The sequence below is a fragment of the Hetaerina americana genome, unplaced genomic scaffold (assembly GCF_022747635.1).
Source record: "Hetaerina americana unplaced genomic scaffold, ioHetAmer1.1.p SCAF_9, whole genome shotgun sequence".
Taxonomy (NCBI): Eukaryota; Metazoa; Arthropoda; class Insecta; order Odonata; family Calopterygidae; genus Hetaerina; species Hetaerina americana.
In genome coordinates this window covers 19,041,935-19,069,723 of record NW_027287538.1, presented here as the reverse complement: position 1 = coordinate 19,069,723, position 27,789 = coordinate 19,041,935, and the positions used below count along the sequence as shown (strand labels likewise).

Genomic DNA, 27,789 nt, shown 5'->3' with positions numbered 1-27,789 from the left:
GCGAATAGAAAAGGATGAGTTCTCCGTTAAGGGCTGGTATGGTAGGGGCAAGTTGATGGGGATAGGTGCATTCGCCGAATGGGCAGGGGGTACGTTTTCGCGTCATTAAACCCAAAACTGCCCAATTCGTTGGAGAGGAGAAACAAAACACTCGCTCGGTGCGACCGCACCTGGCGAGTCGTATTTCCCTCCCGAGAGATTCTCCGCTCCGCCCTTATTCTTCCACTGCTCGCCACTTCCCCTCACTTCGCCACCCCCCCTCCCTCTCTTCGCTCGCCCCTACTCCCCAACAGAACCCCCTCTCCCCATTATTCCCGTCTTCGCGCTTCCCGACCTTCGGCAGGGCCAGTCGCTCTCCGCTCGTCCCTCCAGACGTGAACACTTGCTGCTCGTTTCCTTCCGGCAACACACGAAAGGAGCCCGGCGATCAACCAGTTGCCCCCGCGCGCGCCCGTTGGGATGTCCGCCGCTCTTTCTCTGGGAGGCCGGTCGCGGTGAGTCCAGAAAAACACGCATTCTTTCGTGAATGATCACGAGCTAAACAACATCAGCACAGTGCATAATTAAACCTTATTATTTGAATCTTGGGATTTTGTTTGGCGTAGGAGGTTGCGTCGTACTCTGTCGGAAGTCACGTGTCGTGGTGGACTTGGTGCTGCGTCGCAAGGTGTCTCATAAGTGATGGTTTTAAAAATTTTCAATTCCCATCTCTAGTATTTCTGAAGTGGCTTTCGATTTATCGTATCTTATTTCTGTCTTCGTTTTCAATTATTTCTTTAGTTTCTATCCTCATCGCAAGTGACGGTTTGTCTGGAGAAAATTTCATTTCGGTACTTCTTATTTATTCTTCTATTGAAAATGTTTAACTCAACATTTTCATGTCCATGATTCAATTTCAAACCAAATTTTATACTACCCTGCCTAATCATTCAGTGTTTAAGTATTTCGCTCACAGTAAACTCACCCATATAAAAAATTTTGCTGCTTATTCTGGTAATTTTCTGTGCAGTGTTGTTTGCAATACTTTTTTCATGATCCTTTATCGTGAAATTTTTTTATTGAAAACATATTAATATTTTTTATTTTCTGTTGGAATCGCGTTTTTTTCATCCCAGCGTAATTTTTGACCCTAAAGTATTGTTTTGGTTCATTGTCGTCCAGGAAGCGGTTTACAGAATGTTGGCCCTTTCCTTTATTTTATGACCTTAAGGAATTTGTTTTCTTCGCGTCTAGTCCACAGTTAAACAATAACCTGTCTCTAAGTAACTTATATAAAAATAGTGCGCGTGAAATGCTTCTGCTATCATATCTGGTGACAATATTTTTAACGTATTTTAACATTTCAGACATATTGCATATTATTTAAATGCTGTTGATTCGCCCAATCAACCTCAGAACCTTTACGAAATAAGGCAATTGGGATGAAAATTGAAATGCAAAACATTTAGTGTTTTGGAATTTTTTTTAAAACTTGTAAAATGGTGTAACGATAGATGAGAAATTTCGTAGCCAAGTTTTAACAGGTTCAAAATTCAGATAATAGCGAAATAATTCATATTTTCAGTGGATTAAAAATATTATAAATTCATTGGAAACGTGTTTTATTATAATTTTATTTTGAATGTTGCCGCGAAGGCGTTAATTCTGATTAAAAATTAATATTATTTCCTATGAAATGAAGATTTTGGGATGAAGAATATTCATAATTTGCTTAACAACGTACCTTTACTTACTCTTTGATTTTTGATGATGACCTTCGAAAGAAACTCATTGTCTTCCGGTTGCATCAAAGTCAACTGCAAAAAAAACTCCTTGTGAAGGTCCTGTTGTGTGGATATGAGCCACCGCCCACAATTACGTCTCATGTGCCATTTTTCTGTAACCAATTCAATTTACTGATGCTATGAATGTAGTATGTGCCACCAAATGAATATTTCAAAATATATGATAGTGCTTTTTCAATATTTTTCGACCATCTTCTCCAATAATGGCAGCAGCAGTGTCACTGTTTACTTCCGTAAGAGTGGTGATTCGAGTTTGGGGTCCGCCTTCATGGGAAATGATTTTATCCCAACTTTAAACTGTGCTATAGAGATAAACATATTCTCCAACGAGCTCCTGCAGCGTTACATAGGCCTTGGCTGACGATTTGTTGGGGTGAAAGCAACAATTCAATGGAATGCATTACTTCACGCGTGTTGTTACCTTCATCGTTACTATAGGCGAAATGAACATGTTTCAACTTCCAATGACTGCCGTTGATGGACTCAAGTCCATTCAATGAAATTAATACCACATGTACATTACGCATTTAGCCAACAATATGATGTAAAATTAAAATTTTGAATCATCAATTATGCTAATAAAATGTAAGACCAGTCTTTATTGAACAGTTCTCGTAACAATTAAATGTGCTTTGTTTACAGTTTTGCATTAATATTTATGTCTACATGCGAACATAATCAATGCAATGCTTTACCCAATCCTGAAGCACGTTTCAACTTGGCATATAAGTTTCTTCGTGATTTTTGAAATCGTAAACAAGGACATGAAATCGAAACTTTTATGCTGAAAATGCAAAAATGACTAATACATCTGGTATTGAAACGGGTCAAGTGCACTCAAATATTTTAGTGATATCGGTAGAAGTTTCTCCGGTTAGGTTTTCAAATTCATGGGCGGCATACTAAAATTGGCCTTGCTCATTTGAATTGGTCCCTTTTTTCTCCTTGCAACAATATTGATTTTTTTTCTATTTTTGTGACGGGAACAATAGGATCTGTATTTACGATTAAAAATTCGAAGTATTTTACTCCTTCGAGTATTTGCCTCTCCCGCTACCCTGGCGTCCTAAATGTAAAAAAAGAGACAGCTTTACGGGACAAAGCGTCACTCGGGACACCATTTCCTTCACATCTCCATCTCTATTCCCGTCTTATTTTTTTTCCTTACCTGCTCCGATATTAATCTAATTTTACAGGACAGAACAAAAATTTACTCGATTTTTTTACCGTTACATGGGAAAATACCGAATCTACTTAAGCGTCAGGATCCGTGAAATCATTTTAAAAGCTTAATTTCCATAGCACGGTCTTAAATGATGGTAGTAATTGCTCTAGCTATCCGACAGGTGGAGTTATACCGAAAATTAGCCGCGACTCAACTGAGACGAATCCTCGCTGGAAGAAAAGAAAAAAAAGAATACCTGTCCAACAAGTTTTTTGCCTTCGGTACGAAATAATCAAAATTTAAGCTCAAAGAACGAAATCGAAGAAAACGCAGTAAAATGGGAATGCTACCAGCACGATGAATAATGATGATGCCTTGGGAAATATTTCACTGGTAAACCATCGCTGATAACACATGTGAACCTTACCAATCGAAATGGAAACGGTGATATCGATTAAGGAGGTTGTATCGCGACTACGCGAGTCAATACATCAACGTAGTTTACGTACACGTAATAACGACGTAAGGATGATAAGCAGAGCACAACCAATTCATGCGTTGTCCTTAAACAGATATATTACGCGAAAATACGGTTTTTTGACCACTCTGATCTTATTGATTTTTTAATGATGCTCTTAAACGTATTTTGGACTATTTATGAGATATACTACCTTGATCAAAAAGTTCCCGGAATAACCACCGGGTGGCGCTCCCATCGTTCCGATTTGAGTTCTGTTTTTTTGTTAAATTGGTACATCTGTTGTTGATATTCCCTTTAAATCTTAGTGTCATAACTTGACATTTGCAAAAGTTACGTAGCCAAGAGTACATCTATCTCTGTGTGTGTTGGCGATTTTTTACAATTTCAGAAATGGATTTAAATTTGCAACAACGAACTTGTATTAAATTTTGCGTAAAAAACGGATTTAGTGGCGCACGGACGTTGGAAATGTTGGAAAAGTGTTTCGGCAACGATTCTCTAAAAAAAACGGTCGTTTACCAGTGGCACGAGCGGTTCAGAAGTGGTCGTGAGTCAATCGAAGATGATGAACGCAGTGGCAGACCATCGACATCGAAAGTCGGTGAAAAAATTGATAAAGTAAAAGAAATGTTGGTCAATAACCGCAAATTAACCATCAGAGAAATAGCGGAGGACTTGAACATTGCCTATGGATCCGCCCAAGACATTGTGGTTAATGATTTGGGTTTCCGTCGTGTAGCAGCAAAGTTGGTGCCAAAAGACCTCAATTTCATGCAAAAAAGAGACCGTGTTGACGTCGCAAAAGACATGATTTGCGAGGCTGAATCCGATCCCACATTCATCAAAAGGATCATTACTGGAGACGAGACGTGGGTTTATGAGTACGACACGCAATCCAGACATCAGGCAAGTGAATGGCGTTCACCAAATGAGCCGAGACCAAAAAAACCACGTCGTTTTCAGTCAAAAAAGAAGGCAATGCTGATGGTTTTCATGGATTACAACGGTGTAGTGCATCATGAATTTTTGCCAGAAGGCCAGACAGTAAACAAAGAGTATTATTTGGGCGTTATGAGACGTTTGCGTGAAGCAATTCGCCGAAAGAGACCAGAAATGTGGGCAGAAAACTCGTGGATTTTGCACCATGATAACGCACCGTCGCACAGTGCTATCATTATTCGTAATTTTTGACGAAAAATGCAACAAATACCATCCAACAGCCACCGAATTCACCTGATTTGGCTCCCTGTGACTTCTTTCTGTTCAATCGAGTTAAAAGACCAATACGGGGAACGCGTTTTAGCAGCCGAGAGGAAGTAATGGAAAAATCGCAGGAAGCACTGATGGACATACCGAAAACCGAATATAAAAAATGTTTCGAGGATTGGATCAAGCGCTGGCATAAGTGTGTTGCAGTCGATGGGGATTACTTTGAAGGGGACAATATAGATTTAGATGAATAAACTTGTATTTTTAATTTTCTGAATAAATTCCGGGAAATTTTTGATCAAGGTAGTATTCCAAGATGCTAATATGCCTTTCAATGCAACTATTTCATAGTATAAAAAGCATTCGCCTTTACCGGGATTCGAACCCAGATCCCTCGATGTCCAGCCGAGTGCTTTAGCCGGTTAAGCTATTGAGGCCTCCTGCTAAACGCTGAAATTTTGGGGGCTTAACTGGCTAAAGCACTCGGCCGGACATCGAGGGATCCGGGTTCGAATCCCGGTCAAGGCGAATGGTTTTAACACTCTGAAATGGTTGCATTGATATATACGAGGGGCCACATTTTGAAACTATAGTATTTCGGAAGTTTTTCCCCTCAAGTTATTCAAAGTAATTGAAACAAAAACGAGTGGGAAATGTTATCCTCATCCTTATTACAACTCTTCCATGATTGTACGCATCATATCAGTTTTCCGTGAAAACGATATGTACATATCTCTTGAAAATCAATCCATCATTATTGTGGTGATAGTCCTCCACTGCAACAAGATTTTGTATGAAATATTGTTTTTTTCAATATTAATATCTATGAAAATGAGCATGGTAGGATGATATTTTATCATTCTCATTTGATTGAGTTAAAGAATGGCTCTAAGTAGAGAAAATTACATCACAAGGACATATTCCGGACATTTCGATGCAACCTCCATTAAGTTTACAGTTGTTGCGAAGAATCAGAAAACGGTTCTGATTGAACAGTACTACGTACGTGCCTACGCCCATATTATTCAATTTCAATTTAATTCACGCTCTAGGGCTATGCCTTTGAGGAAAATGGATTCGAAAACCGTTCCATGTCAATAGTTGTAGGTTTATACTATTAATTTTAATTCATGCCGTCGGGTTATTTATTCGAGGGAAATGGATATCGTGGGGAGAATACAAGTATATAATATTATGTCAGTGAAAGAAGAATTTGACCATATGACGGGATACGGTCGAGAGCAGAAATAATTGAAGATATAAAATACTGTCAATAGTATAAATAAGTTTAGTTATCGTATTTTTTTAAATTTTAGCCAGGAGTTAATTGTATGACAAGTGGACTTAGTATTTGTCGAAAGAGGATGAGCTTCAATGGGAAGCTTGTCAGGTGTGATTGGATGGAAAGGGTTATTTGGAAATATTAATTAAATTGGGAAAGCTTGTAGGGGGAAACAAAGGAAGAAGAGTTTACGCAGGGTAAGGATGGGGAGCATTTTGTTGGGAGATATTTGAGAAGGGCGGGAAAATGGACCAATGAAATATTTAGTAATGTTGAAGGCTGATAGAAGGGAGAATTTTAGTGCAGCGTAATGTTGGAGCGTAGAGAAGAATCATAAGAGACGGCATGAGGGAGATAGAGAATGTGTGGCTCTGAAAGAAATGGTATTGATTTGGGCCAAGATTGTACAAAGATTATACCATATATATATATATATATATATATATATATATATATATATATATATATATATTTATTTATTTATTTATTTATTTATTTATTTATGGAATAAAAAACTTGGACAGCAGCATATAATATGAGAACACATAAAAAGAACACTAACGTGTTATATCTTGATAATTTCGACGGAATTTAGCTGTCTTCATCGGAAGAAACAGCTAGTACTTCTGTTTCTTCCGATGAAGACGGAGCTAAATTCCGTCGAAATTATCAAGATATAACACGTTAGTGTTCTTTTTATGTGTTCTCATATTATATGCTGCTGTCCAAGTTTTTTATTCAATAAATAAATAAATAAATAAATAAATAAATATATATATATATATATATATATATATATATATATATATATATATATATATATATATATATATATTGGAGGAATAGATTGGAGGGAAAGGAGGCTAATCCGCAACCTGTACATGTCTCAGACTGCTCAGGTGCGGGTGGGAAACGAGGAGTCAGGATGGGCAGTGTTAGGAAGGGGTGTAAGGCAGGGTTGCCCATTATCACCGTTGCTGTTCAACCTGTATGCAGAGGAAATGATCAAAGAGGCATGGGAAGAACTTGAGGTAGGAATGAAAGTGGGCGGGGAATTCGTAAAATCAGTTAGGTTTGCTGATGACCAAGCTTTAGTTTGTCAGTCAGCCAAGGGGCTGCAAGCATTGCTGAGTGAATTGGAAATTCAGTGCGACAGGTATGGGATGAGAATCAATATTAATAAAACAAAGGTTATAAGATTTTCTGGAAAGAGAAAGGCCAAGCTTAACATTAAAATAGGTGGGCAAAAAATAGGGCAGGTAGAACAGTTTACGTATCTTGGTAGTGTTTTGGACCAACACGGTCAAAGTAGTAGGGACGTAAGGAGAAGAATTGCGCTAGGCAAAGAGGCTTTCACAAGGAGGAGGGAGTTGATGACAGGGACTTTGAGTAAGGATGTTAAGAAAAGACTCGTAAAAACTTTGATATGGAGCGTAGCTATGTACGGTGCGGAAACGTGGTCATTGAAGCAGGAGGATAGACGTTGACTGGAGGCTTTTGAAATGTGGGTGTGGAGAAGAATGGAGAAGGTGAAATGGACAGAGAAGAAAACAAACGAGGAAGTACTTGGTATGGTGGGCGAAGAGAGGGGTTTGTTGGGAGCAATCCTATGGAGGCAGGAAAAGTGGATGAAGGGGGTGTTGACCGGCAGTGGGATGTTGAAGACTATGATAGAGGGTAGAATGTTGGGCAAAAGAGGAAAGGGAAGGAACAGGATAGGGATGTTGGACGGGATGAAGGGAGGAAGAAAGTACTCAGAGATGAAGAGGGACCTGATATAGAGTAGGATGATGGATTTTGTGTTTTGTTAGGAGTAATAAAATATTTGTTTGGTAGTTGTGTCCATCCAAAAACCTACCTTAACCGGTAGATTACCCTTAAAAATAAAAAATATATATATTCTACATCTCTCTTTTTATACATTTTTGCGTCGCCGAAGAGCGTTCCATTTCGAAGATATGTGAAGATGTGTACACACACACACACACACATATATTATATATATATATATATTCATTCCAGTTCCATTTAATTCCATTTCGAAGATATATATATATACACACATCTTCACATCTCTTCGAAATGGAACGCTCTTCGGCGACGCAAAAATATATAAAAACACTGATGTAGAATTTTTAAACCATAGAAACACAAAGAAAGGACACAAATGTTGTTTTGACGTCTTCAGGGTTCTGAAGACGGTGGCCGAGCCGTCGGAACGTCAAAACAATATATGTGAGTGTCCTTTCTTTGTGTTTCTATGGTTTAAAAATTCTACATCTCTGTTTATATACATATATGGTATATAATCAACGGTATCTCCCTTTTGTCTTTGTCCAAATCAGAGAAAATTCACTAGTCGTCTATAATTTTTACGATCAGAAGATGATTGTGACAGGTCGTTTAGAGGAATTCGGCTGGGAGATGCTTGAGGTGCAACAGGCGAAACTTAGACTTTTTGCAAGGTTCAGAACACGGTTTTCACTATGACACAAAGGGAATTATCATGACCTCATACTATTTAGGTAGATTAGACCACAGAGATAAAATAAGGAAGATAGACTGCAGTTTCGAACTATCAGGAATCATAATAGTACTGAATCGAAGTCAATATTGTTACAAGCGAGAACAAGATTACACGTAGTGTAGCGAAGAGACTTTAGTGTATTTGTAGGCACATGTGCTTGCATCTTATATTAGTTTCTTGTATATGTATTTACATATGTGTAAGTCCAAAGAAGTTTTGGATGAACATACATTATGCATACGTCTATGTAAGTGTGCACTTGCGTGTTATTTGTTTTTTTGCATGTAGCCACAGTCTATGTAACGGTTGGTGTCCTAACATCCCCCACTACACGCCCTTGCGCTGGCTTGCGGGGTAATGTGCAGATATAGAAGAATATTGAGAGTAAAATTCATGAAATTCAATTGAATTTGCTATATTTTGCTAGAAGTACACTGGATCGCTTAGAAATTTTGAAATATTGATTCCTTCAATTATTTTTTCCCCACTGGTAGTGTGAATTGTAAAACCGATCATTGTGCAAAATCTATTTTTAGGAATTTAATTTGTAGTTATTTCAGCCCTCACCGTTATCTGCATTTGCTTATTCTTTCGTATCTTCAAATTGGTTTAAACTTTTTAATTAGATTTGGTTATAAAATGCATCGCGTCATTTCAACCAATTTCGGTAAAACGAACGGCATCATTATAGTGGTGTGCAGTATAACGGAATTACTGAAATTTTATTTAGGTAATGGAATTTAAAATGGAAATTTAATTTTCTGGAAGTTTTTAGCATCACCGTAAATTTATTAGATCTCTATGAGTGAGCGTTCATAGTCTAATTCGAAAATTTACGTCAGTTTTGCTCAGTGTCATTAGCAATTTTATGCTTTGGACAGTGCGGAATATTTTTTTTAACTATACACTTGACGACAGGGTGGATTTTAAGAAAGCAATGGAGAGGAAGGAAATGGAAATATTGGGCAGCGTGAGCATTAGGGGGAATAATCAGATGCGACAAAAGGCAGGGTAAAATACAAGTATATTCTTATTCAGTCAGCCGTTTTTAAGTCTGCTTCACAAGTTCTTTGAGATAATATTCATATAGTATTTTGTCAGATACTGAAATATGCCATGTTCTTATCTGAAAGTAAGATATATTTTAAGGTAAATGAATAAATACTTTTTTTAACCCAGACAATTAAGAATAAATAGAAACTAAGTTTCATTTTTATTCCCATATGTTTCATTTACTTCATTTGGATGAAAGATGAAATTAATTGGTATAGCGATGGTAAAAATATCCAAAACATTCCTTAGGTATTATTATTATCCCGCTAATCAAGAGAAGACAGTTTTCAATTAATTTTGGAGAGACATACACGCATAACAAGAAAAGCATTTCATTACTTATTGTTTGAATGAGTAAACTTCATGAGTCTTGGCCTGTCTTTGACATATGCTGAGCTGAGAGTTTCAGCTGAAAACCTCAGTTGCTGTCACTCCTTGGCCGACCTGATTATTTTTATGGCTCTTTGAATGATTCGCTCTACGACTACTCCGGAGGCCGCGAGTTCCCGCCTTCGGCGTAAATGTTTTGATCTCACGTTATGATTCTCTGGTCTTATCATAGTTGAGTTTATGGCGGTAATGGTCTAGACCTCGAAGTTTTTTAAAACTCTTCATAATCTTACTTAAAAATCTTATGAAACCTCATTTTCTTACGTAACTCATTTTATTTTAAATTTTATTACTTGACGTTTTTCAATATGTGCACAGCGTGCGATGAAAGTATGTCCCGGTGCCCTCAGCTTATATTGGTTGGCTTCCTCGGGCGGCGCTTAAAAAGTATCAGGCAAAAGTCATGTCACATAACCGATCGTTCTTGTGGTTTTTTGCATACTTTGCAATAACCATTTATGTTTAAATCTTGAATAGGGATTTAATTGGAGAGATTTCCAAACCCGCGAGCATGTTATTTGACAGGAATGGGGTCAATACCAATTTCAGTCTTCTCATTTCTCTGGCAAGATACTGTTTTTTTTTGACCGAAACATCGGCATTTGGGCTAATTATTTGCATACACAGACAATATTATATATGCATAAAATTTAAGTTTACCAATATTCCCATTGTATTCATTAGTTGGCAAACCTCGTGAGTGCAATTTAAAGTTTTGGGTCCGCTATGAAAATATGTACGAGGGTAATTCAATAAATAAGCCGCACACAATCGCAAGACAAACGCATGAGATGTTACGAAAATTTCATTGGGAAGGCTTGGAATATCCACCGTACGCCCATTAAAAAAATGTTCCGACTTAACCCCTTGTGATTTTCATCCGTTCGGGTCCCTAAAAAATCATTTAGGTGGCCGAAGTTTTGACAATGATGATGCCGTAAGCCATATAGGTTACTCGCTGGCTACGACAGCAAACAATAGACTTCTTCGCTGCCGGCTATCAAGGACTTGTAAAGAGATGGGATAAGTGTCACTGAATGTACAACGGGGTGAATACGTAGAAAAGTGAAATAAATTTCAGGAAGTTACTACTTTAATTACCATTGCCTCTATCCAGTATTTCAAGTTATTTATTCACCTCTGTTACTTCCATTAAATGAACAGCCGATTGTGCGACTATTCTTGTCCGTTTAGAGTACGATAGGAATGAAGTAAATAAATAGGCTTGAGAGAACATGTAAGCTTGAAAATAAAGTTTTAAATGAGACACATTCTGTTTAGACTTCCTTTCAATTCATATAGTACATTTGTAATTTAACTTTCGCTCCATTGAGTGATTCCCAGCAAAGTTCCTTCAATGATCTTGATGCGCTACTCAGTTTATCATAACAACGTTTTACACGCTGCGCGCAATCTTAAGAGGCAATCAATCCAATTTCATGAGAATCCCATACATTGGCGACATATTTAATTATGAGGCTTAACTAGCGAAAGACAAAATTCTCTTTAACATTCTCGTCACATTTCTCCCAATACTCTTCTAATAATTCTTCATTTTTTGTTAGCTTGTCTACATATTCCCCGTTCATGCTTCACTCAGGAGAGGTTGTGAGTGAAGTTTGCGTCTAGGTATTTAATCGAATCTTCGCTTTCTATTTTGGTATTTATTTTGCAGTGGACGTTCGGAAAAGAACTACCCCTATTCCGAGAATTCATCACTACACACATTTTTGATTGATAAGGTTCACACGAACTTAGTATTGCATTAATGGTATCTGCTAAAGCTACTTTAGTGTTAATGTCGTTGACACCACAAAAGAGGCTAAGAAACAGCTTAACGATGACTTTTCATTCGCACCCATCTAGATAGATAGAGGTCTTTATTTGGGCGAAATTGAGACCTAATGGTCAGTTCTTCTATTTAACCCATTAAACTTACAGTTACATTCATAAATACATATAAACCATAACCATAGTAATCAACAATAAGGTCGGTTTCGTATGGGTGATGGTAGAGATCACCCAGTATTAAGCCCTATTCGGCGAGTGAAATTCACACACATCAGGGCCAGTTCCTTTCCCAGTGCCGGTTTTGGTTTCCCAGGAAGACCTGGTACCCGAAAAATCACTTTAGCTTGGGTGGAGCTGCAGGTGCCCAGAGTGCCTTGCCCGGGAATCGAACCCGGGACCCTTTAGTCAGCAGTCCAACGCTCTAGCCACTGGACTACCGCGACCCACTCTGTGCATATACATATGCACAGACATAAATTCATTTAGCACAGATTTGCACATCGAAAAGAAAAAAATATATGTACACACACTTTTATATATATATATATATATATATATATATATATATATATATATACATACATATATATGCATACAAATGCATCTACACCGAATAAAACCTATCTTTCTGAAAGAAATCATATCCTTTCTTAAAGACAGATTCCTCTGAGGGTCTATCCAACGGAGACATCTAAACTTTTTCCCCATCTAGTCCTACCGCTCCTAAGTTCTTAATTATTCCAAAAATTCATAAAGCTAACATTTTTGGCCGACCCATAGTTTCTCTCCGAAACTCTCCAACAGATAGCATCTCCGCATTTGTTGACCTCCATCTCCAACGCCTTGTCCAATCCCTGCTGCCTAACATTAAATGTATCATTTCCTAGAAAAACTCAATTCAATATTCTTTCCCCGAAATACAAGTCATACGAGGGTGTCCTTATAAGTTTCTGACCTCTAAAATTTCAGAAAATATGTTTTGTATCTTTGTTATGTCGGAATTTCAGAAAATTACAGAAAATTTCAGAAAAAATGCCTTGTATCTTTGTTAGGTCGGAAACTTTTCAGACCACCCATGTATATCATTTTGACCACAATTGATGTGACTTCACTCCAAAAATCCATCCCCCATTAATAAATTCTCTTCTCTCTTAAATATTTCCTTTCCAAACGCCCCGCTCCATAAGTTATTAGGACGGAATTCTCATTAAAACTTACACAATTCATTCTAATATGCAATTATTTCACACTTGACTATAGTCATTACATTCAAATCGATGTTTTCGCCATGAGTAGGTTCAACCCTCCTCATGCCAATCTCTACCTCGGTTTCTTTGAACAAAATATTCTCCCATGTCAGGAGGCAGATCTAACCAAATGGATAGATGAGTTAACTTTTTACGGCAAAGTTTATGACATCAAAATTTGTTGGTTGGACATTATTCGAAATTAATTAGTGGGCTTGCGATATCAATCACGGATCGAAATTATGAACCTTAATGCCCCCTCAGATTTCCCACATCTCTGTTTGCAATTTATCACGTTTTGGACTGAAAATCTAGATATTATATCGGAAAACATTTTGAACGCCTATATGTAGGCGTTCAAAATGCTCCGAGTCCAAGAGGGCATCGATAGAAGATAAATATAATTAAGAATTTCATGTATGTTAAACTAATTGCGACCAAGACCTGCGCTGGTGGTGAAAGCCGGAATGAAGGATAAAATAAAAATAAGTTAGAAATTAAATATCCCTTTCGGGTTATAATTATGTTCTTTACTTTTGTTTCCTACAGCGTACAATAGTTAAAACATACAATTTTTTAACTTTCTATTCCATGCATCCAAATACAATCGTCTTCCTTGGCTACACTCGATGGTATCAGGCTTGACTACGTGGAAATTCATTCAGGATGAAAGAAGAATACCAAGTATTTTCCATAAAATTCACAACCAGTTTTAACGCCTATGGGTTAAAACTGCAAGTTGTACCGAATTCTTTCTTGTATTTTATTTTCCGTAGAAATCTCATGAAAATATTTATGCATATAATCAGATTCAAGGCAAACTGCTTCACAAAATCTCCTTCCAACTAGAAAGTGCCTCCGAAAACAGTTACTCTTTTTTTCTTTAAAAATATCTTGAGAGTTAAAAAATAACATGTCTCTTGCAGCAGTAATGAAAACGCCGTAGGCATGAGCAAGAGGGAGAGTGTGTGGAGAGAGAAGGGCGTCGCTTGCGACGACGGCGTAGGCGGGGATTCAGTGGGCGGGATATTCAGGAGAGTAGTAGGCCAAATGCCCGGCACACTCTCATACTTTGCTGCTGGAGGCTTCCTTTTTTTTTAATCTTAAAGAGTTTTTAAAGAGTCAGAAACTTAAATTGAACGGTTTGCAATTATTATTAAGGTCATGTTGATTGTTAATTTAGTATGATCGATTGTTTTAGTGGCGAAATTAATATCCAGGCCGCCATCCACGCATATTTTTGTCAGTAATACTAGCAGAGGAAACTTTCGCGGCTAAGATAAATAGCGTGGGAATTCCTCCCATCTCCAAGGTAACTACAAACATCTAGTATTGATATTTGATGAATTGGTGCTAATTTATTTGAATTAGGTAAATAGCAACGATGCGTATAATTCACACTTTCCTTGATCTTGAGTGGATAGTTCTGAATATTATCCATTTATCATGGGTTCATTACTTGGGGTTATAATGGATGTGGATTTTTCTTCTTGTCATCGTCTGTGTTTCAAGCCGATGATTCTTAGGCGTCGTAGTTCGGTTTCTTTCTCATTGTCATCCATAAGGACACAGTAGTCAACCCGAAGGTTGATTCTGATGTATTCAATTTAATATCATTCAATTTACCACGAACGTTTACTAGCCGTAGTATCACACCACTTGCATTTTAAGCGGGGATGTTCGAAGTCGCTAATATTTAAACCGATAACGCTTCAGTTGGTAGCCTAACACTACCCACTGGGCTAACTCGCCGTCTTATTTGCCGTAAGCTACTAGAATTATGATAAAATTAAATTTCACTCAGCCGGTGTGTACGCAAAATTTCGACCAGATTGTTTGGCTAACACTGTGAGGAAAGGATTACAGGAATAGTAATTAGTCGTTTGACTTTATTTCACCAAAAGTAATTACTCATTTAAATTACCCTTCCTCTATCTCCGGGACGAATTTGTGCCCAAGCCAAGCATGAGTTTAGTGTTATGAAATTGTTGGAATGGCGTACCTTTTCCTTGGGGCTACGAGGAGATTGGCGTTCAAATGTGCTTCAGCATGTATTCTTTTTCTAAAGTGTGGAACGGGTTTCAGGGCTTCGATGGAGAACGGACGGCGTGATAAAGTCAGCCCCTGTTTAAATGCCTTAAAAGCTGCAGCGTTATCTACAGTGTGTGTTATCTACAGAAAATAATGGAAAACAGACTAATTGACCCTATATCCATATTTCTTTCAGGGTTTACATGCTTTTTTTGCTATTGTATTACAACTGTTGAGCGTGGGAAAACGAAAATATTTTTTCAAGCAATAAGAAAATCCTTTTTTCCCGTAGTGTTTATCCGCCCCACCAACTGTTAAATTCTTTCTTTAACCTACCTTCACTTGTGTGTATGTAAGAGAGGCTGGGGGGTAATTTAAAAATTCGTGAAGCTAAAATGAAACCGGCATTGTTTCAGTAAGCTGTTTTAGGAATGGAATAAAAAATCCAACCGTGTATCGTGTTGGCGAGGGTATAGAGGGATGAAGAAATGCTAATTAATGGAATTCAGTCTGCTGATTCGTAGGGAAAATTATGTACTTTCTTCTCCTTTTTCTCTGGTAATCTTAGTTGATTCGTTTAATAGAACACCTAATTACAATTTACAATAAGTTATCGTCACTTTCTTTATCAATGAATTGCTTTTCATGCTCTAGTATTGTCTTTGGATGGATGTCCAAATTTCATTTTTTTGATAAAAAACAGGTATTTTACTTCGTGCTAAATAGTTGAGCAGTCTTCATAGAGCAAATCTCCATTATTTAACGTAATATTTACTGCTCCATTATCATAAAGTCTTGCGCAAGATGTTCAGATCATTGATTTTCCATTATCACAGCCCTTCCCAGTTTGGTGCTCTTTTATTTATTATTTTTCGGTTTGATGTGTGAAGATAAACAAATTTTCTCTGGACATGAAATTATTTTGTCGTAAACATCAATAGAAAAACTATTTCATTGAAGCAGCAGTTCTATAAATGGGAGGCGCGTTTAATGACCGTTCATGAAATCTTCCTTAAATCGGATGTCGTGCCTGCTAATCTTATGTGCGACGTCATTTTTGGGTTTTAAGCTAACGTCGAGTCTGTGCTAGCGTTGACTTGGCGTTAACATTTTTTCCAATACGCGTGATTTCACAAATTGTGCGCGTAAGGATCCTAGAACATATTTTTCCCACTTCTCAGGTAATGCGTCTGTCATAAACATTTGAGACTCAAACAGGGAGAATAAACAGGAAGACGGAATGGCTTGCAATTTTTTTATCACGATATCATGTGAAAAAGGTCACCTACCCTCATAGGCCGCCTTTATACATAACTACCCGCGATGGTGCAGGGAGATTTGATTGGGCAACATGGGAATTCAGTACTTTTCAATGCTTCCCTTAATTTCCTTCACCCACAACCGTAATGCACGTAACAATGGCATCGCCTGCGTAGGAAACATAGCGAGGACGATGGGAGGTTAAAACAATGTAAGCAGCCTTATAAAAGGGCCGTAAGCCAAATCACGCAGAACCGTGCTGTTATGCATCTCCGCAACTGTTTTTCATATCTGGAAATGACTATGTTTTGCGACAAAATTAGAGCCACGAAGTCCTCTCTTACATTTAACCGCGAACTACACGGAAAAAATGGCAAGATTTTATGGAGTATTCCGCAAAAAACTTCGAACGAAAAAAATAAAAGGTGGATTCATCTCTAATAATAAGAGATAGTCCGAAGAAGTGATAAAAACATCTGAACGAGACATTATCGATATTATAAACGAGTTATTATACATATTCATAAAATAAAATGAAGAGCAGTATCTTATTTGTGATTGAGTAAGAGCAGTAGCTTATTTAACAGACATTCGATTTACAGATTCAAGTCGAAATAAAAATTTTTTCAGTAACGAAATCAATTTTATTGGCCATTAGCAAGGTTCAAAGGCAGTCATCAATAATAATTGATGTTGTGTATAATTTAGTTTGTCGAAGAATTAATCTAGTTGTCGAAAATATCGTATCTTATTGCATTACATAGTTATTAATTTTTTACTATAATTAGTACTTGAAGCGGAGAAACAAATTTCTCGATGTGCTTCATTGATTCTTAATTGAATACCGAGAGAAACTGAGGTGGGCACTAATGGAAGGTGGCATTTTCCTCCTCAAATTTGATGAACAACGTCGTATCAACCAGTAGGTCGGGAAGAGAGAGGAAGTTGCTGAGTGAAATATGGAGAACGCGAAAGAAATGGGAATATAAGATATATAGTATGTAGAGATAGAGCAGAATGTTGAAGGTCATGGCTGAAGTGGGAATGTTAGATTAGGTAAGCAGTGTAGCGGAAGTAAGATAAATTGGCCTTTTGGACGGTCTGAAGGCAGGCAGAAGTTACGGAGTAATGAAGAATTAAATAGTGTAGGTAAAAAAAAACAGAGGAATTTCACGAAATATGTAGGAGTAATTAGTCGTAATGGACCATACAAAAGCTTCCATTAACTGGAATGTATTAATTCTTGAAGAATTGGGGACGTCGAGAGTGGAAATACCATTTGATAATAGTACATATTAGTGATGGAAGTCAACATACAACTGCGATCATTTGTAGTATTAGTTATGGTAATTGCAAGTGGATCGGTATTTAGGCTGTTTGATCTGATTCAAATTGCTGAGTGTATCCATCGGTTAATACATTGATGGAGTACGTGCTCTCTAGACGCAAAGATTAGCTGTGAGATGACCGAGTTTAACTCTATGGATAAGCAGTGCTTTGTGATTAGCGGCGGTTCTCGAAAGGGGTCTTGCCCTTTGGTTTGATGGGTTAGGGTACAATGAAGTATGCACTTATCTATTCATTATGTAGGTGCCATCTCTGGTGTTTGCGAGCGCCATTGATGAACAATCGTGTGGAGGTATTGTTCACAGGGGTGAAGTCGTAGATTGACTTTGGCGGTACAGAAACCGTTCAGTACGCTGCAGAGGTGTTTAAAATTTCTTTCAAAATAGGCGATATGGTTCTGCGATAGGGAAGAAGTAGAAGAATTTATTGGTTTGAGGTGGCCCCTTGGAGCATGAATTGCACCAAAACATAATAGTGCAGTTCAGTCAACCTTACTTTAAATCAGGAATTCGGACTTGTGAAAACATAAGGTATGCAATCGTTAATTGAGTTCATAATGCATAGGTGTACAAGGTTCTTATAAAAATCGCACGATCTACGCCGCATTACTAACGGCCGTTCAGTATTTACTGTTATTAGTAGGACAGTATTTGATAACATTAATCCTCCTCTTCAATAGGGAATATCGATCGCGCTCTACGTTTTCCGTTTGTTTTGACCACCCAAAACTTTACAGTGTATATCTGCTACTAGATATGATATTTAACTCGCTATAAATACGATAAAATAATCGGCCGATACACGTTTTCCATCGATATCTACAATTATTTCATCGAAATATTTACCATCTAAATGCCGTAAATAAACATTAAGAATAAATTATTTCTATCTAGACAAATGTGTTTCCACAAATTTTTCCGTTGATAATACGCGTTCATGATTTATATAAAAAGTATCGGGAAACGTTTTGTAAAAAAAGATTTAGTTCAGATATTGTTACGGTACCTTAAAATTCTTTAAAGTACATCCCTTCAGCGTGGAAAATTTTGTCAGCGGCTTTTCCACGACTCGAAGGCTCTCTGGTTGGCGGATTCCGGAATGACCTTACGGATAAGCGTACAAGCTTCTTTGTCGGCACTTAGGGTCCCATGATGGTGTCCTTTGAGGGAGGATTTAACTTTTGGGAATAGGGAAATAGTCTGCTAGTGCCAAATTCGGATTGTAAGGGGATTGGGGGTCATCCTCAACAAGTTCCAGAAGGTCTTCGCAAGCAGATACTCCAATCTACTCTTGGTCGTCCGTCAAGACCTTCGGGACGAGTTAAGCGCAGATATTTTGCATTGACAAATTTTCAGCAATGATGGTGTGCACTGCCATTTTGTCAATTCCAATACCATCTGCGATCATGCGGAAACTTAACTGACAGTCTGAATTCAGAACTCAACACACACGTCGTACGTTGTCGTCGGTTCTTGATGTCGACGGCCGTCCAGTAAGGGGCTCGTTCTCCACACTCTCTCGGCCATCTTTGATGAGCTAGTGCCAATCAAAAACTGCAGTTTGTCACATGCTCTCATCCTTAAACACTTGGCGAATCATGTCAATCGCCTCCGTACCCGATTTCCCTAGTCCAACACAAATTTCGAAGGCGTACCCCTGTTCAATCGTTCGCTGCATTTTGCCCTTACACTGAGTCACTCGACAGGGGCGCAATAAAACACGATCCAGCCTGAACGAATGCTCGCAGACGATTGACGCTTGATGCGTGCTGAAGGTCAGACCCCCCACCACCGAGTCTGCGCGGTGCGAGTGAGCTTCAACTTAGTCATACCAAGAAAAAATTGCTCCCGATACTTTGCATGCATTCCATGTATAATACGTTTGCCAACATAAACACTTGGAGAGCGAGAAAGGAAAGATGGATAAGGTTGTGGAGATAAGAGATTCCAAAACAAAAGCATTGATAACAGCACAAACAGGAATAATGGAGCAAGAATGCCTTGTAGGTCATTATGTAAACAATGAAAATTCGAATGCATACGAATACGAATGTATTATCAACAAATGGGATAAAGCTACATTTTAACTATTGGTCCCACACGAGCAAAACGTCCCGGTGATATATTTCCAGAGTGCTCTTTTAAATTCAGGAAATGATTTCAAGTTTTAAAAATTTATTTGGAAGAACATTCCATGTTTGCAAGATTAAAAGCTTATTTTATATGATAATTTAAATAGGGTATATTACTAGTTTGTTCTTAATCTTCGTCTGTTCAGCTTTCTTAAGTTTTTTTCCCACATACGATTCATATAAATACATGTAGTTCGGTCTTTTCGACTCAAGTAGTGTGTAGGTAAATATGCCCATTTTAAACATTTCCAAGGGAGCAGCAGGGAAGGAAAAGCGTCTAAGTCATTATTCCACTATAGGCTAAAGCTTAACAGAAGCTTAAAAACTTTTCTCTTGACGTATTTTTGTTGAAATTAATTAATTAACCTTTACGAAAATATAATAATATTATTCAGTTGTATTGATTCCATGGCAGACGAAATTGAACGTTCTATATTCAAAACTTTCCAAAGGGAAAATGATTCTTTATTTGAATCGTCCGAGTGAGATTACTCAAGAGAGTGCGCCATTCATGAGCCGTAAGAAATCAGAATTATTTAAAAATAACATGAGAGTATGGACTTGGTTAGTTTCGGAATTCGGGCGGCAGCTATATGGCTAAACAAGCACTATATACGGTCCTAATTGGGTTGGGGATATTCCTAGGAAAGAACGCAAGGGAATTTCAAATCGAATAATGTAGCGTGATATCCTGGTTAAATTGACCCCCTCTCAAATAGCAACCTACTACTTTCTTTAATATTTAAGTAATAAAGTGAAATATGGTACCCACGAGACTAATTTCAAACGGTGCGGACTTCAAATTGTATAATTTTTTACTGAAAACGGTTATTTTTTCATTGTCGTATCAGTTATTCACTGACGGAAATAATATCCTTTTCTAATTCCACCACCCACTCGCCTAATATTCAAATTGCCCTCTCCCACTTATTTGTGGAGTCCCACGCTAGGAAAGAAAACTTTAAATGCTTCGAAAATTGGGATATAAGTCATCGACAAGCATTCATGGATCGCATGTAAGGCGGAAGCTGACGATTCTCCCATATAAATAAATAAATAAATATATATATGTATATATATATATATATATATATTATAATAATAATTATTATTATTTTTGGTAATCTACCGGTTAAGGTAGGTTTTTGGATGGACATAAATACTAATTAAATAATTTGTGACCCCTAGCAAAACAAAACATCCTACTTTCCATCAGGTCCCTCTTCAGCTCTGAGTACTTTCTTCCTCCCTTCATCCCATCCAACATCCCTATCCTGTTCCTTCCCTTTCCTCGTTTGCCTAACATTCTCCCCTCAATTACAGTCTTCAACATCCCGCTGCCGGTCAATTCCCCCTTCAACCACTTCTCCTGCCTACAAAGGATTGCTCCCAACAAACCCCTCTCTTCGCCCACCATACCAAGTACTTCCTCGTTTTGTTTTCTTCTCTGTCCATTTCACCTTCTCCATTCTTCTCCACACCCACATTTCAAAAGCCTCCAGTCTACGTCTATCCTCCTGCTTCAATGACCACGTTTCCGCGCCGTACACAGCTACGCTCTAAATCAAAGTTTGTACGAGTCTTTTCTTAACATCCTTATTCAACGTCCCTGTCATCAACTCCCTCCTCCTTGTGAAAGCCTCTTTGCCTAGCGCAATTCTTCTCCTTACGTCCCTACTACTTTGACCGTGTTGGTCCAAAACACTACCGAGATACGTAAACTGTTCTACCTGCTCTAGTTTTTGCCCTCCTATTTTAATGTTTAGCCTAGCATTTTTCTTTCTAGAAAATCGCATTAGCTTTGTTTTATTAATATTGATTCTCAACCCATACCTGTCGCACTGAATTTCCAATACACTAAGCAATGCTTGCAGCCCCTTGGCTGACTGACAAACTAAAGCTTGGTCATCAGCAAACCTAACAGATTTTACGAATTCCCCGCCCACTTTCATTCCTACCTCCAGTTCTTCCATGCCTCTTTGATCATTTCCTCTGCATACAGGTTGAACAGCAACGGTGATAATGGGCAACCCTGCCTTACACCTCTTCCTAACACTGCCCATCCGGACTCCCTGTTCCCCACTCGCACCTGTGCAGTCTGAGACATGTACAGGTTGCGGATTAGTCTTCTTTCCCTCCAATTTATGCCTATTTTCTGCAATATACTCATTAGTTTTCCCCAATTCACTCTATCAAACGCTTTTTCGAAATCTACGAAGTAAAACACTCCAGCAAACGCTTTTTCGCAATCTAGGCCTTCTCAGAGGCCTTCTTCAAGTAAGACTCACTTGAATAAGGCCTCTGAGGAGGCCGAAATCTCGAACAATTTACCGTATGAGTGTTCTTCTAAATGTTGCTATTCTATTGGTGTTCTATTGAGCCGTCCCTATATATATATATATATATATATATATATATATATATATATATATATATAAATGATTTTTGGCTGGAGAAAATGCGACATTCGATCTCAACTTGCGGAAAAGGGGGGAATAAGAAATTAAGCTGAAAAATACTTCCTGCCACGCTGGAAATATTGTCCTCGCGGAAGACAGGTGTTATCGTTCCGAGGGCAATTATTTTCCCGGCGTGCTATACTTAATGAGTTGAGAGATAATGAAGGAAATTTCGGTGTATTTCTAATATATCTCGCCAAAGATAAGGAAGTAGTTGTGCTACAAGTACTATATGTCACCCTTAAAAATCCAGAAGAAATGCTAATCACGTCATCCAGGTAATTGGGCATTATGCTCGTATAATGGAAGATATTGTAAACAAATGCAATGTGCATAGCTAAAGGTATTGACGCAAAATTCCTCAATGATATAAACATTGCTGACTTCCCTCCCACCATACTTAAGAAACCTGTATTCCTTCGTGTGCTTAACTTTCCGTCCAGTTAACGATAAGGTAAAATGGACGGAAAGGAAAACAAGAGAAGATATACTAGGTATAGTGGGATAGTAAAGAGGTTTTTTTGGAGGAATCCAAAAGAGACAGACAAAGCAATTTGATTTTGGGGTCGAATTTATTGTTCGATGGAAGAGTTTAACAGACCATAGTCAAAGGCCTAACTGTAGCTTTTACAGATGTAACTGTGGTTTGCAAAAGTTTTCCATCGATCAATGGACTATTAATGATTGCACCAAGGTTTTGAAGGAATGAGTTCTATTTATTGGATATGGGATGCTGGAAAATACTGTGAAATTGAGAGGAGATACATTGGGCAAACGATATACCTGTACTTTCTTAATTTGTCATCATAAAATTACTCAAGCATGAAATAGCTCTGTAAAACTAAATTTACCATAAATAGGAAAACGAGGTTGGTGGAGGAAAAGGATTGGCATTTCGGAAAAATGAAGGGTATATGTATACAGGATGATACTACGGATCAGCCCCTATAGCCTCTTCCTCCCACATTTTCCTAAGCATTTTAAAAGTTCCGCGGGAATGTTATCCACCCCACGGCCTTATTTTGTTTCATCTCCCTTAATGCCCATTCTATGTCATTGTCTAGTATGTCTGGGCCTAAGCTGTCTTCCTCTACGTCATTTTCGTTTTCAATGTCTAACTTTGTTGGTCTGAGTTCTTTACTATAGAGGTCTTCTATATACTCCTTCCATCTCTCTTGGATCTTTCCTGCGTCAACTATTACCTTACCCGCCTTATCTCTAACTGTTAGCATAGCTCTTCCTTTCTTACTTCCCGATAACGATTTTACTTTGGTGTACAGCGCACCGATTTCACCCTTCCTCTGCAGACTTTCCATATCCTCGCACTGCGTCTTCCACCATACTTCTTTTGCTTTATTTGTTGCCCGTTTCAATTTATTGTTCAATTCTTTGTACTTCCTTTTGCCTAATTCTGTATTGACATTCTTCCATTTTCGCCGCTAATCCATCTTTGTAATCATCTCATCCATGATCCATGGTTTCCTAGTCCTTTTAGTGTTAACGGTTCCAATAGTGTTTTTTGCGGCTTTAGGCAACCCTTTCTTGAAACGTTCCCATTTTCCTTCGATAGCACTTAGCTCTTTATCATCCTCGATGATTTCCTCTACCGTCTGTTTGTATTTCTTCCTTTTTAAACCATTTAATGCTTCTACATTCCATTTTCTTACTCGCCGCCCCTGCCTTATCTTTTTGAAACGTACGCTACATTTCATAACCACTAAATTGTGGTCAGAGTCCGCATCCGCTCCCGGGAAGCTGTGCGAATTTATCACACTGTTCCCAAACCTTTTTCTTACCAGGATATAATCTAGATGATACCTTTCTGAGCCACCTGGCATTTTCCATATTTTCGGGAACAGTGTGATTAATTCGCACAGCTTCCCGGGAGCGGATGCGGACTCAGACCACATATTAGTTGTTATGAAATGTAGCATCCGTTTCAAAAAGATAAGGCAGGGGCGGCGAGTAAGAAAATGGAATGTAGAAGCATTAAATGGTTTAAAAAGGAAGAAATACAAACAGGCGGTAGAGAAAATCATGGAGGATGGTAAAGGGCTTAGTACTATCGAAGAAAAATGGGAAATGATCAAGAAAGGGTTGCTTAAAGCCGCAAAAAACACTATTGGAACCGTTAACACTAAAAGGACTAGGAAACCATGGATCACGGATGAGATGATTACATAGGTGGATTAGCGGCGAAAATGGAAGAATGTCAATACAGAATTCGGCAAAATGAAGTACAAAGAATTGAACAATAAATTGAAACGGGCAACAAATAAAGCAAAGGAAGCATGGTGGAAGACGCAGTGCGAGGATATGGAAAGTCTGCAGAGGAAGGGTGAAATCGGTGCGCTGTACACCAAAGTTAAATCGTTATCGGGAAGTAAGAAAGGAAGAGCTATACTAACAGTTAGAGATAATGCGGGTAAGGTAATAGTAACGCAGGAAAGATCCAAGAGAGATGGAAGGAGTATATAGAAGAACTGTATGGTAAAGAACTCAGACCAACAAAGTTAGACATTGAAAAAGAATATGACGTAGAGGAAGACAGCTTAGGTCCAGGCATACTAGACAATGAGATAGAAAGGGCATTAAGGGAGATGAAACTAAATAAGGCCGTGGGGGTAGATAACATTCCCGTGGAACTTTTAAAATGCTTAGGGAAATGTGGGAGGAAGAGGCTATATGGGCTGATCCGTAGCATTTATGAGGAGGGAATCTGGCCGGAAGACTTTGTGAGAGCAGTTTTAGTTCCGATTCCGAAAAAGGTAAAGGCCACGTCATGTGAGGACTATAGGACAATTAGTTTGATATCCCACGCAGCTAAAGTTGTTCTCAGGATCATAAACAAAAGGATAGAGAGTAGGGCAAATGATTACTTAGGGGATGATCAGTTTGGGTTTGGGAAGGGGAGAGGTACGCGTGATGCCATTGCAGTAATGAGATTATTAATCGAGAGGAATATAGAACACAACCAGGAGGTATTTGCCTGTTTAGTAGATTTCGAAAAAGCGTTTGATAGAGTGAATTACTAATGAAAGAGTGAAAAACTAATGAGTATATTGCAGATAATAGGAATAGATTGAAGGGAAAGGAGGCTAATCCGCAACCTGTACATGTCTCAGACTGCTCAGGTGCGGGTGGGGAACGGGGAGTCAGAATGGGCAGTGTTAGGCGGGGGTGTAAGGTAGGGTTGCCCATTATCACCGTTGCTGTTCAACCTGTATGCAGAGGAAATGATCAAAAATGCATAGGGAGAACTGGAGGTAGGAATGGAAGTGGGTGGGGAATCCATAAAATCAGTTAGGTTCGCGGATGACCATGCTTTGGTTTTTCAGTCAGCCAAGGGGTTGCAGGCATTGCTGAGTGAATTGGAAATTCAGTGCAACAGGTATGGGATGAGAATCAATATTAAAAGAACAAAGGTTTTGCGATTTTCTAGAAAGAAAAAGGCCAAGCTTAACATTAAAATAGGTGGGCAAAAAATAGAGCAGGTAGAACAGTTTACGTATCTCGGTAGTGTTTTGGACAAACACGGTCAAAGTAGTAGGGACGTAAGGAGAAGAATTGCGCTAGGCAAAGAGGCTTTCACAAGGAGGAGGGAGTTGATGACAGGGACTTTGAGTAAGGATGTTAAGAAAAGACTCGTAAAAACTTTGATATGGAGCGTAGCTATGTACGGTGCGGAAACATGGTCATTGAAGCAGGAGGATAGGCGTAGATTGGAGGCTTTTGAAATGTGGGTGTGGAGAAGAATGGAGAAGGTGAAATGGACAGAGAAGAAAACAAACGAGGAAGTACTTGGTATGGTGGGCGAAGAGAGGGGTTTGTTGGGAGCAATCCTATGGAGGCAGGAAAAGTGGATGAAGGGGGTGTTGACCGGCAGCGGGATGTTGAAGACTGTGATAGGGGGTAGAATGTTGGGCAAAAGAGGAAAGGGTAGGAACAGGATAGGGATGTTGGACGGGATGAAGGGAGGAAGAAAGTACTCAGAGATGAAGAGGGACCTGATATAGGGTAGGATGATGGATTTTGTGTTTTGTTAGGATTAATAAAAGATTTGTTTGGTAGTTGTGTCCATCCAAAAACCTACCTTAACCGGTAGATTACCTTAAAATATATATATATATATATGTATATATATATATATATATATATATATATATATTTAGTACTAATGTTCCTTCTGAGGAAGACGGAGCTTAATTCCATCGAAATTATTAAGAAATAAAATGTTAGTCTTCTTTTTATGTGTTCTTTTATTCTTTGTTGCTGTTTTATATATGTATTGATGAAGAGAAACCTGATTTAGAGTAGGATACTGGATTTATTTTTGTTAGGAGTCACAAAATATTTATTTGGTGGTTGTGTCCATCCAAAAACCTACCTTAACCGGTAGATTACCTAATAATAGTAATAATATATACATATATGCATATTATTTGTTGGTCGCGTTAATCCAGTGGGTAGAGCGTTGGACTGCTGGGCTGTCCCGGGTTCGATTCCCGGTTAAGGCACTCTGGGCACCTGCAGCTCCACCCAAGCTAAAGTGATTTTTCGGGCACCAGATCTTCTTGGGAAACCATGACCGGTACAGGGAAAGGAACTGGCCCCCCTACCCTGAGATGTGAATTTCACATGCCATCGGGCTTAGTACTGGGTTATCTCTACCATCACCAACTAAACCGACCTTCGGGTTGATTACTGTGTTTATGGTTTTTTAATATATTATTTACACATATTGGTACCTCTTGTTCCGTTACACGATCTGAGTGAAACAACATTTTGCATTTATTAATGTAAAATTGATAATGTGTTCTTTGCCGAAAAAATTAATCATGAAAAAGAATTTTTCGAAGATAATCATTTATAAATTGTTAAAGATTGTGGATCACGTTTATATGCATATATATATGTGTATGTATATATATATATATATATATATATATATATATATATATATGTATATATAACACTTTTTTGAATGTCTTATGGACGTGAATAATCATGTATATGAAGTCAGCGGTAGTTGACAAAGAGACAAAAACACAGAAACACCCAAAAAAAGAAAAAAGAAACTCACTCGGTTTCGAATTTTCTTTTTTTGTGTTTTTCCGTGTTTTTGTCTTTGTCCACTAACTTCATGTATATATACTAGTGTACATGCATAAATATATGTGTGGGGGGAAGGAAAGGAAACATATAAAGGGCAAAGAAAAGGTTTGTGGGAAAAGTGGTAAAGTACGTTTCCTCAATATGAACACACACACATGCACGCAGAAACACACACGAATTCACACACACACACATTCGTTCATTTACGAAAATCGCTAAAATCGGTAAAAGCTTGTTCTCAATGATAAAGGATGAGGAAAACGATACGGGGCGCATAAAAGGACTAAAACAATATTCGTTAGGAAGATGGAAGGAAGCAGGTACGAAATATTTAAAAAGGTCCTGAACTGGGTATCGAGTCACAGGTTGATGCTTTAACCTCTGCGCTTGTGTATGTCCTTTGATGAGTTTCGTATTCCTTTCCATATCCTATGGGGAAAAAAATTAAATTTTTCTCAATCATAAAATTTTGCGTAATACTCGAGCTGCTTTGTTCAGGTTTGAAGTTACGGTTGGT

At 38.2% G+C, this 27,789-nt stretch overlaps 1 protein-coding gene across 1 annotated transcript in view; it reads left to right on the top strand.

The window, feature by feature from the left end:
- The first annotated feature begins 364 nt into the window (after positions 1 to 364).
- The window catches only part of LOC139699089 (vasopressin V2 receptor-like), a 197,603-nt gene continuing 170,178 nt past the window's right edge, over positions 365 to 27,789 (top strand). Inside the window, exon 1 of the mRNA XM_071598097.1 lies at positions 365 to 494. The gene's annotated coding sequence lies outside the window, so the exon portion shown is untranslated. The remainder of the gene's footprint in view (positions 495 to 27,789) is intronic.